The sequence below is a fragment of the Ostrinia furnacalis genome, unplaced genomic scaffold (genome assembly GCF_004193835.3).
Source record: "Ostrinia furnacalis isolate ACB-3 unplaced genomic scaffold, ASM419383v2 OfSCF2395, whole genome shotgun sequence".
Classification (NCBI taxonomy): Eukaryota; Metazoa; Arthropoda; class Insecta; order Lepidoptera; family Crambidae; genus Ostrinia; species Ostrinia furnacalis.
This window is the reverse complement of record NW_021132634.1, coordinates 308,929-330,933: the sequence shown is the minus strand read 5'-3', so window position 1 is coordinate 330,933 and position 22,005 is coordinate 308,929.

The window sequence follows — 22,005 nt, the reverse complement described above, 5'->3', positions numbered from 1 at the left end:
AAATATTTGGAGTGTTGGTAAATTCGCACCCCCCCTGGAAGAANCAATCCGGTGAAATCCAGCCGGATTGAAAATGATACCGGATTGCAATCCCTAGTCCTATGGTCGCAATGATGATGATGATGATTACATAAATCTTTGTATTGTGCAAGGATCAAACTCGCGACCTCTAGTAAAGCAGCTGAATGTAATAAACTGCAATCTACTATTGTGTTGTATTTGTTTATTTTCAGGGCATGGGACCTTTAAATACTTTTGGTGAAGATGACGATTATGATTACCCCACTGGACTGAAACAGTACGGCTTACAGGTAATTAACTATACAAAATTATCAATTGGGAAGTACCTGGATGCAGCGAACCGGTCGTTATGGAAATCCTTGGGGGAGGCCTTTGTCCAGCAGTGGACGTCATTTGGCTGAAACGAATGAACGAATACACAAAAACAATTAAATATAAATAAATATTGTAGGTAACATTATGTCGGTACTAGCTTTTGTCCGCGGATTCACCCGCGTGAAATTTAATTTGTCACTTATTTAGGGCCGCGCATGGGCGCAGTGCACGTCGACCCATTGGGATCTTTTGTGCACAGATCGTCATAAATTATAGCCTATATGTTATTCTGGGTTATAAACAATAATACTGTACAGTTTTATCAAAATCCGTTCAGTAGTTTTTGCGTGAAAGAGTAACAAACATCCACACAAACTTTCGCGTTTATAATATTAGTAGGATATCAATCTAAATAATGTGGCATTTTGTGTTATTGTGATAAGATAATTTAGTATCTGATGTACTGTCAACTGCAATGATGACTATGCTACAAAATATGAAGCTACGTAATGTGATAACAAAGAAAGAAGGAACGCATGTTATACCATTAGGTATCCACCTTAGTTTAGGTACCATGGAAAGCACTGAGAAATAAACAGCTTTATTCTTATACTAGCGGCCGCCTGCGACTTCCTGTGTGTATTATCGTGTTCGTTCGTTCGTTTCAGCTAAAGACGTCCACTGCTGGGCAAAAGCCTCCTCAAATTTTTCCACAACGACTGGTTCTGTCCTGCTCGCATCCATGTCCTTCCCGTGGCCTTTACCAGATCGTCGGTCTACAAAAGTGGAAATATTTTTGTTTGTAGTATGTCCCAGACTTAGTCTTTTTTATTTATTTGTTTCTTTCAAGGCACCAAAGTACTACCACCCGGTCTTCAGAGGAGCTGGAGCGCCTTCTGGTGGGGTAAGAGCATGATAGTTAATACTCGTATTATACCTACATTATATACAGGGTGGAATTTTGTAATGCCACCTGGAGGGAAAGTCCTCTTAATATTGTAGATAGAAAATTTGTCTCAAAGAAAACATTCCTTTATTTTTGATAAGAAATAGAACTGCATTCAAAGATTTCCAAAAATTTCTTTGCCACACCCGGGAATCGAACGTACTAAAATCTGTTAAAAATTACACCCTGTATTTTTATTACATCGATCGTTAGGGTTAAGTATAAGGATGAAATCTCTCTAACAAACTTGATAAATCAAATGAAAAGAAAACCATGAAATCATAAATTNTGTCATGTTAAGCTATTAGCTTGTGTTACGAGTGGGCTCACCACAATAGTCGAGCGGCGGTGGGATTCGAACCCGCGTTCCTCGGATCTCGAGTCGGCCAGTCCGACCCATTCACCGTTCGGCTATCGTAGTCCAAAAAATATTATGCTGTTCATACATTCAGCGCCTTCCTGCTACCTTTATGTCCACCTTCTGGGTAGACGTCTCACGCTACGTTTTCTGGTACGTGGCTTCCACTCCAGAACCTTGCTGCCCTACCGACCGGTCAGTTCTACACTACCAACTAAGCGTCGTGGAAATCATTGGGGGAGGCCTATGTTCAGCAGTGAATGTCCTATGTAGGGATTGCAATCCGGTCCGGCGGATCCGGTAATCCGGCGGATCCGGTGTGTTTTTGGACCTACCGGATCCGGTGAGTCGGCGCCGGATCCGGTGGCGGATCCGGTAAAGCAAAAAATACGCGAACGTGAACTAGGAAAGTCGAGCGCGCGCGCATTTGCCAGATCGCTAGACGTGCCGCGACACTACATTGCATTTTCCTTTGCAAAAAATGAATGCTTCTTGTTTTATTGTTTCTTAGGAGTCAGATTGTTTCTTAAAAAGAACTGAAGTTGAATTTATAAGTACTTTAAAAGACTGTTTTGTTGATTTAAGTCTGTGTAAATTATTAATAAGAGTTTAATAGTATTATTACTTAAGTACTTTCAGATACTTACATACAGCAATAAGTCAGAGTCAGACTGATTACTAACTTTATTATTTAGAATTTTCATAATTTTATTAGTACAAAATTAGTACGTACTTAACAAAAATTACAATGAATACCGAAAAATATAAATAAAAGTGACTTTATTTTCCATAAATACGTATTTTATTTTTCTTTTTATGTACTATTATCTATACTTATAATAAATCTGTAGAGAGGTAAATTCTGTACATGAAATATATTTTCAAAATAACTATCAGGGGGTGATTAGTGATCGATACTGATGCCAAAAATGCAATCAGTAAAATTTTTGTCTGTCTCTCTGTCTGTATGTTCCTTATAGAAACAAAAACTACTCGACAGATTTTAACGAAACTTGGTACAATTATTCTTCATACTCCTGGGCAGGTTATAGTATAGTTAGGAATTCCCACGGGAACAGGAATTAGCGGGAAAATCCTTTTGTATGAAAAATCTAAACCGCTTAAGTTAGACGCTTGAAATTTGGCATGCAAGTACCTTAGTAAACTTAAAGCTTATTTACAACAGGATATTGCAAAATTCCCACGGGAACGGGAGTTAGCGGGAAAAAACATTTGTACGAAAAAATCTAAACCGCGTAAGATAGATGAAGGGGGTAAAACGGGATCCACGCGTACGAAGTCGCGCGCGGCTGCTTCAAAACTAAAAATCACTAAATACTAGACCAAGTAACTTTGCAATCCGGCCGGATCCGTCCGGATCCGGCCGGATTAGCGTCAATCCGGTGAAATCCAGCCGGATTGAAAATGATACCGGATTGCAATCCCTAGTCCTATGGTCGCAATGATGATGATGATGATTACATAAATCTTTGTATTGTGCAAGGATCAAACTCGCGACCTCTAGTAAAGCAGCTGAATGTAATAAACTGCAATCTACTATTGTGTTGTATTTGTTTATTTTCAGGGCATGGGACCTTTAAATACTTTTGGTGAAGATGACGATTATGATTACCCCACTGGACTGAAACAGTACGGCTTACAGGTAATTAACTATACAAAATTATCAATTGGGAAGTACCTGGATGCAGCGAACCGGTCGTTATGGAAATCCTTGGGGGAGGCCTTTGTCCAGCAGTGGACGTCATTTGGCTGAAACGAATGAACGAATACACAAAAACAATTAAATATAAATAAATATTGTAGGTAACATTATGTCGGTACTAGCTTTTGTCCGCGGATTCACCCGCGTGAAATTTAATTTGTCACTTATTTAGGGCCGCGCATGGGCGCAGTGCACGTCGACCCATTGGGATCTTTTGTGCACAGATCGTCATAAATTATAGCCTATATGTTATTCTGGGTTATAAACAATAATACTGTACAGTTTTATCAAAATCCGTTCAGTAGTTTTTGCGTGAAAGAGTAACAAACATCCACACAAACTTTCGCGTTTATAATATTAGTAGGATATCAATCTAAATAATGTGGCATTTTGTGTTATTGTGATAAGATAATTTAGTATCTGATGTACTGTCAACTGCAATGATGACTATGCTACAAAATATGAAGCTACGTAATGTGATAACAAAGAAAGAAGGAACGCATGTTATACCATTAGGTATCCACCTTAGTTTAGGTACCATGGAAAGCACTGAGAAATAAACAGCTTTATTCTTATACTAGCGGCCGCCTGCGACTTCCTGTGTGTATTATCGTGTTCGTTCGTTCGTTTCAGCTAAAGACGTCCACTGCTGGGCAAAAGCCTCCTCAAATTTTTCCACAACGACTGGTTCTGTCCTGCTCGCATCCATGTCCTTCCCGTGGCCTTTACCAGATCGTCGGTCTACAAAAGTGGAAATATTTTTGTTTGTAGTATGTCCCAGACTTAGTCTTTTTTATTTATTTGTTTCTTTCAAGGCACCAAAGTACTACCACCCGGTCTTCAGAGGAGCTGGAGCGCCTTCTGGTGGGGTAAGAGCATGATAGTTAATACTCGTATTATACCTACATTATATACAGGGTGGAATTTTGTAATGCCACCTGGAGGGAAAGTCCTCTTAATATTGTAGATAGAAAATTTGTCTCAAAGAAAACATTCCTTTATTTTTGATAAGAAATAGAACTGCATTCAAAGATTTCCAAAAATTTCTTTGCCACACCCGGGAATCGAACGTACTAAAATCTGTTAAAAATTACACCCTGTATTTTTATTACATCGATCGTTAGGGTTAAGTATAAGGATGAAATCTCTCTAACAAACTTGATAAATCAAATGAAAAGAAAACCATGAAATCATAAATCATACAATTTTCTGTAAATAATTAAAATAATTTAAGATTTCATGGTTTTCCTTTCATTTGATTTATCAAGTTTATTAGAGAGATTTCATCCTTATACTTAACCCTAACGATCGATGCAATAAAAATACAGGGTATAATTTTTAACAAATGGTTCGATTCTCGAGTGTGGCAAGCAAATTTTTAGAAATCTTTGAATGCAGTTCTCTTTCATTTCAAAAATAAAGGAATGTTTTCTTTGAGTAAAATTTTCTATCTACAGTATTAAGAGTACTTTCCCTCCAGGTGGCATTACAAAATTCCATCCTGTGTAACTCTAAGGTTGAGTTGCACCATTTTACTTTAACAATCAATTTACTTTAAAAACATCGTCAAAAATCTGTCAAACTCCATACAAAAAACATCGGTTATCGTTATAGTTACCGTTAAAGTTAAGTGGTGCTACTCAGCCTAACCATTTTGTTAATATCATAAGGTTTTGGTCAAAATGAAATACAATCATGAAAAAGAATCTCAAAGTCATTTTTGATTACAAATTAGGCTTTTAAAATCGCTTTCATATTTAACTAGCTGACCCGGCGAACTTTGTTCCGCCTTAATGGCAATAAATAAGCAGACTTTTTTTTTTAATTTCGAACGGGATAAAAAGTTTCCTATGTCCTTCTCCTGGCTCTAAACTACCTCCCTGACAATTTTCAGCTAAATCGGTTCAGCCGTTCTTGAGTTATAAGTGGTGTAACTAACACGACTTTCTTTTATATTTAACCCATATATGCCCAGAGGCACGAAAACGACCCAATGGTACATGTTCTCTTGCGATGCCCATTACAAAAAAACTGTAGGTTTGTTTTCTGTTTTAACGCTATAAATATAATGTTGAAAGAACTTCCTAATCAAATATAACAGTTACTAAGTTCGTACGCCGCCACTTTTTTTAGAATTTGAAATTGAATTTCACTGATTTTTTTGTTGTTAAAATTAGTGCACCCAGTCTTACAAAAATGTAAATATTCTTTTATGTATTCTGTTTTAAAAGATTATTGCGATTGAAATATTGAAATGAATATATTTCCAAGGTAAATAACTAAGAAGGGTTATGAAAATTTAAATATGTGCTTTGTTATTTTTTGCAAAAGTTCTGTTGGTCGAAAACGACCGCATGGGCATATATGAGACCAGAATGTAGATTTTCATAGTATAAAATATTTCAAATAAAAGTCGTGTTTATTATATAATTAGTTTATAATTTCATCAAATTATAGCAAATAGTGTAAAATAATGTTATTTGGTTAATTTAGGACCTTGAATAATTACACAGTTAGTACAATTTAGGCACGAAATTCTGCAAAACACTTGTTTGTTTTTGCATACTGGACAATTCCTGAGATTCTGACTGGTGAGGATCAAATGCTCAACACCATACAGCCTTCTAGAGGTATATTAGAGGGCACTGGGCGTGTTGAAGGTCCAGGCTGAGTTCGAGGAGATCCATTTGTAAGAAGCGAATTTCTAGTAATTAACCTTCGAAACTTCAAAGTGTCTACAGATGCTCCAAGGGATCTCGCTATTATGGCAAAGTTATTGATGGGAAGGAAAGAAATGGTTCTAATGTTTTTGACATGGTTGATTGATGTCACCGTCAATAATAACTCTGGAGTTTCGAAGCAATTGACGCTAGAAATTTGCTTCCAAAATATAGATCTCCTTGAACTCAGTCTACCTTCAACACGCCCAGTGCCGTCTAATATACCACTAAATGTAAGGCGATATGGTGCTGAGCATTTGATTGATCCTCAGCGGTCAGATTCGTAGAAATTGTGCAGTATGCAAACACATAACTGTGAAGAAATGCAGCAAGTGTAGTGTAAATCTCCATGACAAATGTTTTGCGGCCTAAATTGTATACTAACTTTATTATTATTCAAGTTCCTAAATAAACCAAATATGATTATTATACACTATCTGCTATATTCTGTTCAAATTTGTAAACTAATTATATAATAAATACGACTATTATTTGAAAATACTTTATACTATGAACTACTACATTCTAGTCTCATATATGCCCAGGCGGTCGTTTTCGACCGACTGAAAAAAAAATAGTTCCGAATCCTGAAATCCAAAAACTCATCTTGGTTTATGATTATGGGCCTATATAGAGTAAATATGCCAATATACATAAAAATCTGGGACCTAAATAGTTCTGGGCATATATGGGATATAGATACTTTTGCTTTTTAGGTTGAATTTAACAAATTTAACATATTGTTTATAGTCTTGAATTTTATGCTAGCCTGTCTCCTCTATGTACAGTCAGCGTCAAATAGATGGTGACATCCAAAGTCACCAAAAAGTTGATAACACAACCTAAGACGTGTTGCGAACTTTTTGGCTACTTTGGGTGTCACAAACAATGAGGGCTATCGTTTTAGCGCTCACCATTTAGCGCCACTGTAGAGTAAGGTCCTGTCACTTGCTAGCAGCGAAGACAGTGGCACCAACTTGTGAGCGCTAAAGTGGTAGGAGGACTATCGCATTTGCACTTATCAAGATGGCGCCACTGTAGAGTAAGGTCCTGTCAATTGCCAGGGGTGCCAACTGTTAAGTATAAAAACGATAGCCCTCATTGGTCAAAATAGCATCTTTTAGACCTAAATTACATAAGATAGCACAGTACATTACCTTGATGTCCCGTCAGACATATTGGCATAAAAAATAGTACCCACATTTTTGGATTAAATCCCAGCTTCATTAAAAGCGCCTGAAAAAGGCCTGTACACGATTTTTGCGGTGAGCGAAATATAATAAATTTACCTCAACTGTAATGTAAGTTGAAGTCATTAATTTCCGCCGCCATATTTTATTTTTTAATCCTCGCCCGAAAAGTAATAAACACTGACCTGCCTTTGGCCAGAGCCACGTTTATCAGATTACACAAAGTTGTGTTGCCAGCTTTTTAACGCAGAATTTTTATTAAAATATAAAAGGCAAGAGTTTTCGTTCCTTCGTTTCAACCAAAGGATGCTGGATAAAGGCACTAAATAGAGAGGAGCAGAAAAAAATCTACACACAAAGTGCGCTCGGGCAACACACACATAGACAATGGTCACGGACACCATATCGCCAATAATCGCAAACCGGTCCAAACCAGTGCGAGCGCGAATGCCGCCCGTTTGAGACGCGTCTGTGTGCGTATGCAAAATCAAGTACATCATCGTCATTTTTTCATCATTTCAGCCATAGGACGTTCGTCCACTGCTGAACAAAGGCCTCCCCCAATGCTTTCAATGTTGATCGATTGGTAGCGGCCAGCGTCCAGGGCTTCCCTGCTACCTTTACGATGTCGTCGGTCCACCTTGTGGGTGGACGTCCCACGCTGCGTTTCCCGGTACCTACGCGGCCTCCATTTCAGAACCTTACTGCCCCAAAAATGAAGTACATTCTTCTGTTACTAATCTATTTTGTGACAAATACCTCTTTCAAGGATTTCCACATCGACTAATCCCGTGCTACTCGCATCCAGGCGTTTCCCGCGCCCTTTACCGTGACCTTATCGTCGGTTCATTTAGTGGGAGGTATGCCTACACTAGTCTTCTGGTCCATGGTCGCCACTTGAGAACTTTTCTATCGCAATGGCCGTAGCTCGTAGTTCTACGAGCTATCTTGCCCAATGTGACTTAAGTTTAGCGATTAAAAATTATTTAGTTACTTTTATTATTATTTTTACTGAATTATAATGTGGGTTTAATTTTATACATAGTTCTATTCGTCCATGCCTCATTTTCATCTTCTAGTTTCGCAATAAAAGAATAACATCTGTATTCACAAACGATGCTTGCCCACCGTTGAATAGAGCTCTGTGATTGGTTTGTGTGTCACCCTGTGCGTTCACGCGCACTGTTAGACCTCATAATAACGTTTGTGAATACGGGCATAAGAACTTAGGTTCACATCATAAAATACGCAAAAGAAGAGAGCGTAATAAGTTGGCAACACTGAAAAAATGTCATCAACGCACACGAATTTTAATTCCAGGGCGGCGGCCCACCACGATTCGATTATGACGTCGTCGGTGAAGTTGTAAGTATTTATATATATTTATTTATATAATTTCCAATTAATTCACCGACTGCAGAAAACGGGGTGGTGTTTAAGAAAGTATAATTTTAGCGCCCACCACGTATCGGTAAAAAATAGTCTTGAAGAAAAAAAAAACTTATAATTTTTTTTCGGTTTTTTGTCAATCCTGTGTAAAAAAACATGTTTATAAATGACCAGTAGTTAATAATTTTGTGTTTTTGTTGCCTTTATGAATGTTTCTGTTTCAGTCAAAAAAGTATAAAGATAAACCATTTACCGAAGGATCTGGTAATACCGATGTTAATATCTTGTTCGTTTTTTATTTTTACACTATTAAATACCTACATCATCATGGTATTCTATGGGTTAAGTGATTGAGTTGTATTATTGATCTCGAATGACAAATATTTTATTTATAAAAACTTATAATATTATAATTTTCAATATTTTTTAACACTATGTGAAAAAGTGACTGTAAAACACACAAAACTGATTATCATGGGAAACACAAGAATTTGGAACTGTACAATTCAGGCGATCTCTTCCAGGCAATACTTACAGAGACAGGACAATTGTTTCAAAAAAGCAGAAAATAGGAAGGGTGACAAAATTACATCGTCATCATCATAATTTCAGCCACAGATCCACTGCCGAACGTACCCAATGATTTTCATACCTATTGACCGGTTGGTAGCGGTCTGCATCCAGCGCTTCCCTGCTACCTTTATGAGGTCGTCGGTCAACCCACAAGGTGATTACTATTTTGAATTTGATGGAAAATATGTTTATTTTCAAACTGAAGCTGGTCAAAAGCGTAAGAATCGTACTAATTTGAACCTACCATGCCTTTACTGGTTTTTTACTTCTAAATACTTTCTCACGTCCAAGATGACACGAACGCTTAAACAAGTTTAAAAAAATATTGTCCAGCATCACAACTATTAATTTTCTTGCCATTATTGTAAAATAAACAAAAATTTGTAAAATAAACTTCTAGATAAAAACCATTCAAGATCTTGGACCATAGATCTAGATCTAGGTAAACCTAGGTTTAGGTTGAAGTAAATTAGTTTTTAATTGAAGTAGTAAAAGTATGTAAGAATAATAATAAATGTGCTCAGAAATCCCTCTGGTAACATTTATTCTGGAATATCTACAATCTAAAAAATGAGGTTGTATGTTTCATTTTTTATTTACATTTATTTGATACAAAAATGACCACGACATCAACTTGATTTGTTTTTCGACCTTTCTTACCATTTCGTCTAAGAATTCATCCACTTAGTTGTGAAAAATTACACTTCATTTACCTTTTTTCTTGCGTTTTTTGTTACGACAAAGGAAAGACTAAACGAGTAATATTTTTCCTCATATTTGATATTTCTGCACTAGTTTGTGGACATGGCCTTGCCCGCGTGTAGTTAGTTAGGGAGGAATTAAAAAAAAAACAAAATAAAGAATTGAATTTAAAAAAACTAAAACTCATTTTAACTAAAAAAGCCCGAGAAAGAGTAAGTCCTACACGTGCAATTTTTGCATGTTTTTTATTTGTTTAAAAATTGTATATTAAACAACACAGGTTTGTTATAAGATTTTACACCGGTATCATCATATCCTTCGGTATAAAATATAGAAAAATAAGATTATACAATTGTTAATATTGAAGAAAAGTCAATTTCCTAATTAAATAACTTACATTATTATTGTTTCAGTCAAAAAACATTGATAAAAACAAACCGTACGGGGCAGCTGTTGATACCGGTGTAAACGAACTATATGACTTTGTAAGTTTATTTATTGTTATAATTTTCATTTTAACTTAGGCATTACTAAGGCTGTGTTGCACCACCTTACTTTAGCCATGACCGGTGTTTTGTGAATGGAGTTTGACAGACGTTTAACGTAGCCTTATGGTGGATTTCACCAATCGCATAAACTAGTTTAATTAAACTAAGTTTAAGAGCTGTCATTGTGATGACAGTTAAGCATTGTTTGTTGTCCCCTATCAGAATAGACAATAGTTTTGTTATTGGGTATTTCTCATCGCCACGGTTCTCATCGTCACCTTCGTGGCGAATTTTATTTCTAACTTATTTCAACTTATTGTAAACAAAAATTGTAACGCTTGATGTGAAGATTGTATTCTCAGTAAATCAGTCAAATAGTGAGTCTCGTTCGGAAGATTTAACGTTTTGAATTTTTTGATGCCACGAAAGTGATTCTGTACTTCACAGCAATAATTTTTTCAAACTTTACTACTGTAAATGACTCTTAAGTGTTTATAAAACATACATTTTGTCTTATTTTCATAGATAAATAGCAATAACAAAATATAAATAGGTAGCTACTTAAATACAAGATAAAATTTTACCGATTAGGTCACATACTAAGTTACAAGATTCTACGCAATTGCTTTTAAGGGTGACACTGGTGGCATTCTGAAATGCAAAAGAAGCAAAAAACGGATTATCAGTACCTCAATAAAAAAGAACTCTGATTTATCAGTCCCTCAACAAAAATATATTTTTTATTTAGGCCAGACAGGGCCTCGTATTTTTGTTGTGCAACTTTTAACTCAAACTTCAAATTAAATTTATCTTACAAACAGATACACAGTCACATATACAGACATACATNTACAGGGTGTAATTTTTAACAAATTGTTCGATTCTCGAGTGTGGCAAGCAAATTTTTAGAATTCTTTGAATGCAGTTCTCTTTCTTTTCAAAAATAAAGGAATGTTTTCTTTGAGTAAAATTTTCTATCTACAGTATTAAGAGTACTTTCCCTCCAGGTGGCATTACAAAATTCCATCCTGTGTAACTCTAAGGTTGAGTTGCACCATTTTACTTTAACAAACGTCAAAAATCTGTCAAACCCCATACAAAAAACATCGGTTATCGATTATACCGTTAAAGTTAAGTGGTGCAACTCAGCATAACTTTTTGTTAATATCATATAAGTTTTGGTCATAACGAAATACAATCATGAATGAAAAAGAATCTTAAAGTCATAGAGTATTTTTTATTGCAAATAGGCTTTTAAAATCGCTTTTATACTTACTGCTTTTGCTTTTTAGGTTGATATAGTCTCCTCTATGTACAGTCAGCGTCAAATAGATGGTGACACCCAAAGTGACCAAAAACTTGATAACACAACCTAAGACGTGTTGCGAACTTTTTGGCTACTTTGGGTGTCACAAACAATTGGTCAAAATAGCATCTTTTAGACCTAAATTACATAAGATAGCACAGTACATTACCTTGATGTCCCGTCAGACATATTGGCATAAAAAATAGTACCCACATTTTTGGATTAAATCCCAGCTTCATTAAAAGCGCCTGAAAAAGGCCTGCATACGATTTTTGCGGTGAGCGAAATATAATAAATTTACCTCAACTGTAATGTAAGTTGAAGTCATTAATTTCCGCCGCCATATTTTATTTTTTAATCCTCGCCCGAAAAGTAATAAACACTGACCTGCCTTTGGCCAGAGCCACGTTTATCAGATTACACAAAGTTGTGTTGCCAGCCTTTTAACGCAGAATTTTTATTAAAATAAAAAAGGCAAGAGTTTTCGTTCCTTCGTTTCAACCAAAGGACGCTGGACAAAGGCACTAAATAGATAGGAGCAGAAGACAATCTACATACAAAGTGCGCTCGGGCAACACACACATAGACAATGGTCACGGACACCATATCGCTAATTCGCAAACCGGTCCAAACCTACCTATTTGTACATCCCTCACTTTCATTAGCTATTTTTGAAAAATAAGATTATGTAGCTTCACACTATAAATTACGCAAATTGAAGAGAGCGTAATAAGTTGGCAACACTGAAAAAATTTCATCAACGCACACGAATTTTAATTCCAGGGCGGCGGCCCACCACGATTCGATTATGACGTCGTCGGTGAAGTTGTAAGTATTTATTTATTATATTTATTTATATAATTTCCAATTAATTCACCGACTGCAGAAAACGGGGTGGTGTTTAAGAAAGTATAATTTTAGCGCCCACCACGTATCGGTAAAAAATAGTCTTGAAGAAAAAAAAACTTGTAATTTTTTTTCGGTTTTTTGTCAATCCTGTGTAAAAAAACATGTTTATAAATGACCAGTAGTTAATAATTTTGTGTTTTTGTTGTCTTTATGAATGTTTCTGTTTCAGTCAAAAAAGTATAAAGATAAACCATTTACCGAAGGATCTGGTAATACCGATGTAATATGTAGTTCTTTTTTTATTTTTACACTATTAAATACCTACATCATCACTACAATGGTATTCTATGGGTTAAGTGATTGACTTATGTTATTAATTTCGAATTATAAATATTATTATTTTTCAACACTATAAGTACATAAAAGTGTCTGTAAAATACACAAAACTGATTATCAAAGGAAACACAATTATAGAACGGTATGAGGGTTGGTGACCTCTTCCAGACAATACAGAGACAGGACTGTTGTTTCAAAAAAGCAGTAAATAGGAAGGGTGACAAAATTTCATCGTCATCATCATCATTTCAGCCATAGGGCTTCTTCCACTCCTGAACATGCATAGGTCTCTCCCAATGATTTCCATATTTGACCGGTTGGTAGCGGTCTGCATCCAGCGCCTCCCTGCTACCTAGCTGAGGCTACAAAATACTATGTACTATAAATGTAAACTCTAGCATAATAAGTTCTGATAATGCTCTTATTTTGATGAGTAAAAAAATATTTAATTTTTTTATTCCTATTTATTTATGAGGTCGTCTGTCGGTATTTTATTTCTACGTTCTCATGTCCAAGATGGTGCGAACGCTTTAACAAGTTAAAAAATTGTCCAGCATCCCAATTATTAATCTTCTTGCCCTTATAGTAAAATAAACAACATAATGAGAAAAACTTTTTTTCTAGTACTAGATCAAACTTCTAGAAAAAACATCCAAGATTATGATTTTGGACCAAAGATTTAGGTTTACGTTGAAGTAAATTAGTTTTAAAGAAGTAAAGTAGTAAAAGTATGTAAGAATAACAATATGTGCTGAGAAATCCCAGTGGCAACATCCATATTCTGGAATCTCTACAATCTAAAAAATGAGGTTGTATGTTTCATTTTTTATTTACATTTATTTGATACAAAAATGACCACGACATCAACTTGATTTGTTTTTCGACCTTTCTTACAATTTCGTCTAAGAATTCATCCACTTAGTTGTGAAAAATTACACTTCATTTACCTTTTTTCTTGCTTTTTTGTTACGACACAAAAGAAAGACTAAACGAGTAAAATTTTTCGTCATATTTGATATTTCTGCACTAGTTTGTGGACATGGCCTTGCCCGCGTGTAGTTAGTTAGGGAGGAAGTAAAAAAAAACAAAATAAAGAATTGAATTAAAAAAAACTAAAATTCATTTTAACTAAAAAAGCCCGAGAAAGAGTAAGTCCTACACGTGCAATTTTTGCATGTTTTTTATTTGTTTAAAAATTGTATATTAAACAACACAGGTTTGTTATAAGATTTTACACCGGTATCATCATATCCTTCGGCATAAAATATAGAGAAATAAGATTATACAATTGTTAATATTGAAGAAAAGTCAATTTCCTAATTAAATAACTTACATTATTATTGTTTCAGTCAAAAAACATTGATAAAAACAAACCGTACGGGGCAGCTGTTGATACCGGTGTAAACGAACTATATGACTTTGTAAGTTTATTTATTGTTATAATTTTCATTTTAACTTAGGCATTACTAAGGCTGAGTTGCACCACCTTACTTTAACCATGACCGGTGTTTTGTGTATGGAGTTTGACAGACGTTTGACGTTTGTTGTAGTTAAATTTGAATGGTGCAACCGAGCCTTAGGGTGGATTTCACCAATCGCCTAAACTAGTTTAATTAAACCAAGTTTAAGAGCTGTCATTGTGATGACAGTTAAGCATTCTTCTTCTTTTTTGATGATGTTGATGTTGGCAATACACATCGAGGTCGAGTTGATTTGTGCCATTTTCAAGTATTTATGTGATACAAGTTACAAAATGAGATCAAGTAATGATATTATAATGAAGGATGATAGATGATATACATGATGTATGTTTTCCAAACAAAATAAAATAAAATAAAATAAAAATAAAATAATACCCCTTCCCACCCTTTGAGTCTCAGTAAAGTTGTGGTGCTTTACTGAGACCTCCTATGGACAACTTGAGAGAACCAGAAGAATCACGATGCACTGTTTTGCTTCACTTGCACACACCCATGCACGTTCACGAACACTCAATGTTTAATAATCCACCATTATTACACATTAACCTTTAAAGTCCCAGACGGCATACATTAATGCCATAACAATTGATTATCTATTGTGTCTAGATTCGCGGGCCTTGAAGGATTAATAGTCGCCCACACACGAATTTAAGGAAATAAAACAAAACCGCTAACATGACGCTTGAGATTCCCGCCAAGAAGTCCAGTTAAGCATTGTTTGTTGTCCCCTATCAGAATAGATAATAGTTTTGTTATTTTAAGGTATAGCGCTTAAATGAGTCAGTGCTAGTGGGAGCACGGGAGAGTTGTCATTGACATATAATGGTGACGGACGTGACAGAGTATACAAATCTGAAGTCTCACTGACGTTTGGCTGTCAAAAACACCCTCCCGTGCCGCTCTCATACCTCAGGCACTGAGTCAGTTTGGCCTCAGCCTCGAGTTTAGCGGGCAGCGGGGCGGGAGCGGCGGCGCCGCGGGAGCGGGGCGGGCAATGCAGACCCGTTCTCGAAACAAGCGGGCAGCTCGCGCGGCGCTTTAGCGGCGAAATGTTGTGTTCGGGGTTGTGTTGTCGATATTTGTTTTTATTCGCAAACGAAATGTTTGAACAACGGCGACAATTTTATTTCGATTCAAATTTATTCCTAACGCTCGATTTATTGTGGGCAAAAGAAGGAGTGCGCTGCCCGCTCGTTGCCCGCTCAAGCGCCGCTGCCCGCTCGTTGCCCGCTCCCGCCCCGCTGCCGCGCCGCTGTTTTCGAGAACCGGTCTATTTGATTTTACGCATAAGATCCTGCCGCTCCCGCGCCGCCGCCGCCGCCGCTCCCGCCCCGCTGCCCGCTAAACTCGAGGCTGAGGCCTTAAGCTCTAGCTCATTGGTACCCAAACTTATTAGAGACGCGCCCCCTTTCGACCATACAAAAAATTCCGCGCCCCCCTCCTCCAGTCAAGATTATTTGTTAGTCGTATCGAGCAGTCTGGAACGCATTCTCTGAGCGGTCGCAGCAGAGTAAATACAAATGAGTAGGTCATCTTCATAGAAACGCCCGAGCGTGGTTTGTATGTGAGCGCGCCAATACGTATGCGGCGCGCACGCACACACTGACAAAATTTAGCGTTGATTAGCGGTGAGGTGCGCTGAATTTTGTCAGTGTCAGGTCGCAGATCGCGGGTCATCTGTGTACCTACTTAAGTACGCAGATGACCCGCGCCCCCCTTTAAACGTCTTTTCGCCTCACCTGGGGGGCGCGCCCCCCACTTTGGGAACCAATGCTCTCGAGTCTCGCTAGACCTATAATTTTGTGTAAATAATAAAGAAGCGATAAACCTCATCGCGATAATATAATTTTGTGAATATTTTGCGAGGAGAGTTTTAAAATATAATTGTTTCATTTTGCCTTTGTAATCAATTTAATTACTTTTTTATTCGAGCTTTAATCAAAAAGTAAACGGATCCCCATTCCGGTAAAAGAAACGGAGCAAAGTAAATTACCAATTTATCGTATTCTTGAACACGTGTGGTTAGATCGTTGTATTGGGGTGATGAGCTAATTGGAACCAGGTTTAATTGGCTCCAGGGTTACATAATTGGGTGTAACTCCAGTTCCAGGAAAGCATAATATCTGAAGCTCGTGCTACGATTTCCTGCGAAAGCTAAATTCAGTTTACACATGAATGAGAAAAGTTTACAAGCGTTAACTACTAATAACAGAAAGCCAAATCAAAATTGTCCAAAATAACTCTTAGGCTGGGTTGCACCATCTTACTTTAACTTTAACAAACGTCAAAAAACTGTCAAACTCCATACAAAAAACGCTCGTTATGGTCATAGTTCGTTCGTTCGTGTCAGCTGAATGACGGTCCACTGCTGGACAAAGGATTTCCACAAAGACCGGTCCTGCGCCGCTCGTTTCCAGGCACCTCCCGCGACCTTCACCAGATCGTCGGTCCACCTAGTGGGAGGCCTGCCCACACTACGTCTTCCGGCTCGTTTTAATGGTTATAGTTACCGTTAAAGTAAGTTGGTGCAACTCAGCCTTAATATTCAATCTTTGGGTTATTTTTAGTTACGATACGACAAACATGTGTTATCGAATAATAAAATGAAAGATACATGACACAAAAGCAAGAAAATAGCACTGAATAGATCTTATTATTTTCCCTCATCCCTTCTTTGCCAAAAATAAGATTTTTCATCTAAAATTAAATGGGTTTTAGGAAGAAAAACTTACACAGTCTGGAAAAGTAAGTGAAATCAAATTTAAATGGTGATCTTGAAAAATGATTTAGCACAAGTTTAAATTTAAATTACAAGTTTCAAACTAAGCCTGACTGGTTTTTAAATAATTTATCTTTAGAGTTTGTAACAGGCTGGAAGTTTTGATAAAGATTTGGAAGTTTTGCAATTTATCATTTTAGTGGGATGAATTTTTAGAAGAAATGAAGTACAGAAAGGTAAAAAAAATTAAAATAACTTTTCAATCATTTTCTTATTTGATATTTTTAGGATAAGGTTTAAAACCTTGTCCTCGAAAATAAAGGCCAATTAATTAATCAGTCTATTCAAATCACACACCTGTATTCATTAAGATTACTATCAGGTCTCACAGTGCGCGTGGATGCACAGGGTCTCAAAAACCTATTCATAAACAATAAATTAAATGGCGGAGTAGCGCACATGAACCAATCACAGAGCTCTATTCATCGCTGTGCGTTCGACTTCGCATAGCGTTGTTTGTGAATACGGGTGATAATCGGGTCACACATTTCTGAATTTAATTACACAAAATATAAATCGTTATTAAAATTTCTTAGCGAATAGAGTCGCTTCTCAAACTAAATTTTAAATAAACAACTTGAATAAATCGAACTGAAAATGTATAGATATTTTTAAGTTAAACTTTATAGGAATCCGGTGATTACCCTAAGGACGTGAGTAATGAACATATTCTATGTAATTTGTGTTCTTTATGCCGTTTTCTCCATCAATCCCTAATTTTTAAGTGACCCCATTCCTGTTATGTGTTACTATAGGGGTCACTTAAAAATTAGGGAGTGATGGTGAAAACGGGCATTAGTCCGTTTAATAGATAAATGATATGTTATTTTACAATTTAGTGGCAACAAGATGTGCAATACTGGGGTGTAAGTAGGAAATCGTGATTTGATTTTATATTTTCTTTGTTCGTCGTTACGGGTGATTTAAAAGAAATTTCATAATGTAATTTTGAATTTACTTTCTTTATTAAAAAATCCAAATTAATATAATGTCGACTATACAAAGATTAAGTCAGATTTTGTAAAACTAAAGTATTTTCTAGCAATGGATCAAAAATGCCGTTAGTGAAAAGGTGATATTTCATTTTTAACAGATTTTAAAAAAATTAAATAAGCAAAACATATAAAATCTGATATTTTAACTCTATTTAGAAAGACGAGGACCGTATGAAGGTAAAAAAATACCATTTTAAAGAATTTCACATTTTAACTGCTACTTAATGCATTTTTTGTAGAGAAGATTTAAGAGAAGGTATTGGCAATTAATGTATTTTTATTACAGTTTCCGTATCTCAATTACTTATAAAAAAGAATGAGTTATTTTATTGTGTTTCTTGTATTTATCAGTTTTGTGTGTTACTTGATTGGAGCAGTTTGTATATTAATAGTCCTTGTAAGTTTAAAGTAAAAATCTGAATTTATTTACTAACCTGATTATAGGTAGCTGAAAATATAGCCCATTTTCAGCTACCCATTTCCGGTCATGTCGTCTCGTTCTACCGCAAAGAATCGCCTTTTGATGAGGGCGAGAGAAAAAACGCAAATGGGCAGCTGGGACTGTGGCCAACTGTACTGTACCTATATTTAAACCTTTATCACAAATATTTACAAGTAGGACACAATTCAAAATAATTGAATACTTAATTATACCTAAGTACCTACTTGGAAACGAAGAGTTTTTAAAAACTGTGTAATATTAATTTAGTAATAGATTGCTTTGGGTTTAGATAGAGAATAGTTTACGTCAACGGCGACCAACCGCAGAAGCTGCATCGGCCGGTGTAAGTACATTATACATATTTAATTAATTTTAATAAGTACCTACATAAAACTCATAAAAAACTTATGAGTTTTATGAAACACATTTTATTTTTGCAAGTAGGTTCTTTAAAAGCACTTTTACACGTCTCAGTAGTTCAGTACTAACCCTACCACTGTTTCGGGACAATAAATGGGCCAGTGCTCAAAAGAAGCTGCGTTAGAGACTCAGTCACTATTGTTAGCCATACAGTAAAAATTATCTTTGATTTCTTTTTATCAGTTATCGCGATTAGCTTTGCAGAACAGACTGCAAGTTTTTAGCCCGAATATTGCTCTAAATTGAGATTACTATTCTCTTGTAAAAACTGTAAGAAAATCCGTTCAGGTTTAAAGAAAAATTAAATGTTCTCTGTTACTATTAGCACACTATTAGGATTTTTGATTTTATTCAAAGTATGTAACTACTCACATCCATAAAATATTATATAAAGTCGCGGCTTACTTTGATTTATTTGTATAAAATATTTTTTAAAGATGAGCGTTTTTTTTCAAGAAGTCACAACCCTGGAAATCCAATAATACAACCCCAAAAAAGCACAGAATCTACTAATAAAACTTTATAACATTTTTTTATACATATAAAATCTCGTATATTACGTTTTTGTGCTAAGTGTCGTAACATTTGATAAATAGAGCATTAAAGGATTCCAAGGCTCAAGGTGGAGTAGTCTGTCAAATACTGCCTCCGAAACTTGATAGATTACTGCAATTACCCCCAACATAGCTCCGTATGATGTCGATTTAATATAGGTGTTAAAATTGTGGTTTAGAATAATTGACATTATTCGTTATAATTTATTAGGTACTAGCTATGTAGATTAAGCTAGCTTGATCAAAATAATAAAGTTTTTTAACTTGTGAAAGAATTTTCATATTCCCTTTAGTTAATTTTTGTGTTGAGCTACTACACAAATTATGGTGGTTTATACAATGTCCGGTACGCTTCCACATCCAGGTGCTTCCCGCGACCTTATTCTGATCGTCGGTGTACTGGTAGACCTGCCCACATTACGTCTTCCGGCCCATGGTCGCACCTCGAGAACTTTTCTGTCCCAACCGCCATCAGTGTGCTTAGTGCGAGTTTGCATTGAAATTCGTCGCTAGCGAGTACGTCAAAAAATCTATGAAGATTTTAGTTCTTGAAAGTATCCGCTAGAGACGCTATACAATGTCTTTTTTTACTCAGTCGCTAGCGAAGACGTTTGATCTAAACTCGCACTAAGCCACGTTCTACGATTTTTAAAGCTGACATTCTAGAAAAAACAAACTATTTTTTTCAGATGTCGCCATATTGGAGTCCTACTGTGGAGGTCAGTCAGTGCATTTCAGAGTTGTCACTAGTTTTTGTATAATTTAACAAAATGTAGGTAAGTGAGGAGTTTAATATGTAAGCATACTGTGTTACTTTATATCACTTCAATCAATCACTTAATCCATAGATACCCAGTCAGTATACGATGTACCTTTTAAGTTAATTTAAAAGTAATAGACGTTTAATAGCACATGAAGTAAACCTAGATGCATTTCTAATACAAGTAATTTTGCAACAAAGACATTTATAGCTTGATTTACAATTGATTTATGTATATTTTACAGGACACTAAGAAAGCAGTAATAACAAGTCCTATTAAGAAGGACGGGATGGTAAGACTTATTATACAGGGTGTCGCTTTAAGATGGATCAAATGAAAAGGATTGATTCTATGCATTAGCTTTACTCAGAGGAAGTTCAAATCTTAAAAAAAAAACATTCCATACAAATTGTCACCAGTATACGGCCATTTTTTTTGAGAATTTTGATATTATTTCTTGTTCTTGCATTAGAGTAGAGCAATCTTTCTTGTTTTATCTATATTTTAAGTGACACGTCCTGTATAGGGTTACTGTTAAATCCTCCACTTCCATGGAAAGAATTCGAACCTCTTAACAGTCTTGAGTTTCTTTTCACAGTGGGTCAAATTACTATAATAATATTGAGTTTAAAATTTCATACAATATTTTAAACTACATCTATTTTGTAGGTTTCGGGAAAAGCACTGTTGAACAGAGCCATCGCTAGAATTAAGGTAAGTGGTTTAAGAATTATAAAACAGTCCATGTAAAGTCCGGTCGACGAGCACGTAGAATTTCGTCCAATGATCCCAAGCTACTCATCCTTATCACTCGCGCGTAATTATATTTCTGTCGCGTTGGATGGGTAGCTTGGGGTCATTGGACGAAATTCTACGTGCTCGGGACCGGACTTTAGTAGGCGACAATAGTTGTACTTTGTTCGATCTCTAAACTTTTCAATTGAATTTTTATTTCCACCTTCTTTCTTGAATAATCTTAGATTTTCATAATTTTCTAGAGCTTAGCCGAGTCTGGGAGTGGCGGCATTCCTCCACAAATGCCAGAGGATGGCAGTTTTCTGGATGACACGGCTATATCAGGACCCCCGGACTTTACGGTACTAACATAAAACAAACACTGTCACTCAAAGGGAAGAAAAAATGTGGCATTGAGTAACAGTGTTACACAAAATGGTGTGACTCAACGGGAACAAACGAGTACTATCAGTATTCCATTTAATTTTAGGGTTCTTATCTTATCAGTTACTGCTTATTAATTAGATTTTTAGTAAATTTTTATTCTTGATAAACTTTCAATTTCAACTAAGTACTTACCTATAAAGAGTTACCTTGATTTACATAATACTTTTCTGATTAAAGGGGGGAATGAAAGATCAAGAAGATGGGGATCCATCAGAATATTCAGAGGGGCCAGGAAACCCATATCAGGTGGGTAATTACGTGGTCAGTTAAAGGTAGGTTAACTAAAATAATCAATCAACTAAGTAGGCATAGGCTGGGTTGCACCATCTTACTTTAACTTTGACAAACGTCAAAAATCTCTCAAACTCCACACAATAACACCGGTTATTGTTATCATCATCATCATCATTTCAGCCATAGGACGTCCACTGCTGAACATAGGCCTCCCCCACATATTGATCGATTAGTAGCGACA